The following is a 1,375-nucleotide window of genomic DNA, read 5'->3' as shown; positions in this document are numbered from 1 at the left end:
TTTTTATTAATAAATAGATAATTTAATCAATTTTATTTTTAATTATGTAGTATTATTATTTAATATTTTTAATTTAAGTTCTTCTATACGTATATATATTTTTGTTTTATGCTTTTGTATTCACCTTGCTAGTTAGCCTTTTTTTTCTTGTTTTTGTGCTCTTCTTTTTCAATCATCTTTTTAAATAAAATATGTGACTTATAAAATATAAATAGAACTTAAGTTTGAAAGTTTCATCATGAAAAAATAAAAATAAATATTCATTATATAAAGAAATAAATATGCATAACTACTGAAAATTAATAGAACTAAAATGTTTTATACAAATAAAATTAAGTGTGCATTACAAATATAAAATAAATATACCTAACTTATAAAAATAATTTTTTTTTTGCGCATATAAGTAAGTATACGTTATAAATAGAAATGATCATTATTTATTATTTTCTGTATAGCATATATTTAATTTTAGACGTAAAATATTTAGTTCTTTATTTTTAGTAACATAAAATAAAGGAAAATCAGCATTCAGCTTCAGCATCCGCAGAAGATTAAACTTGTTAAGCTTTTTAATTTGATGCCTTTTAATTTGTGTGATTCCTTGGTCAAATTCTACAATTCATAATGTTAGCTATTGTCAAACCTTATCAAATTAGTTAGCTATTGCCTTTTAATTCACCTAATTCAAAAGCCTGAAATTAGTTTCTTATGAGCAACCTCAAATTTTCAATTTGGTTTTATCACTTGATGTATATAGTTCAAATGGCACCTTTGTTCTTTAGCTTCCAAATGTTCTTCAACTACCACATAATACTAATCCATCCACATTTCCTTCACTGAAAGGAGATCCAACAGAATAGAGTTAGAAGTTGATGCTATTCTCTTTTTTTAATATTAATTATTTATTTTTATTTGTATTTTTTATTACAAATTAAATATCATTTTTTAATTTTAACGAGTTATTAATTATTTTTATCTATTATTAAATAAAAAAGAAACTCCGAAAATTATATTAAAGATATTTATGTCTTTTTTATTGCTAATATTTTTAATAAAATTTAATATTATTTTAATATTTATTCAAAATTAAAAAAAAAACTTAATATAAAATAGAGAAACTTTTCTTTATTTATTAAATTGATGGCACTTGCTTTTAATAGAACAAATAATATTTTGGACAAAAAAGATATTTTAAATTTTTTGGGTGACTAAATTAATATTACCTGACCATTATCTATTTTTTGTGGTTATTGAAAAAATGTTTTAATAACAATATATAAAATAATTAATAATTAATTATCGATAAATATATTAATAATTTTTTTATTGTCATTAACAACAAATTAAAATTGTCAGTGTAAACAATTTTTTTGGA

This window comes from Arachis duranensis, chromosome 3 (genome assembly GCF_000817695.3).
Source record: "Arachis duranensis cultivar V14167 chromosome 3, aradu.V14167.gnm2.J7QH, whole genome shotgun sequence".
Taxonomy (NCBI): domain Eukaryota; kingdom Viridiplantae; phylum Streptophyta; class Magnoliopsida; order Fabales; family Fabaceae; genus Arachis; species Arachis duranensis.
This window is presented reverse-complemented; position numbering follows the sequence as displayed.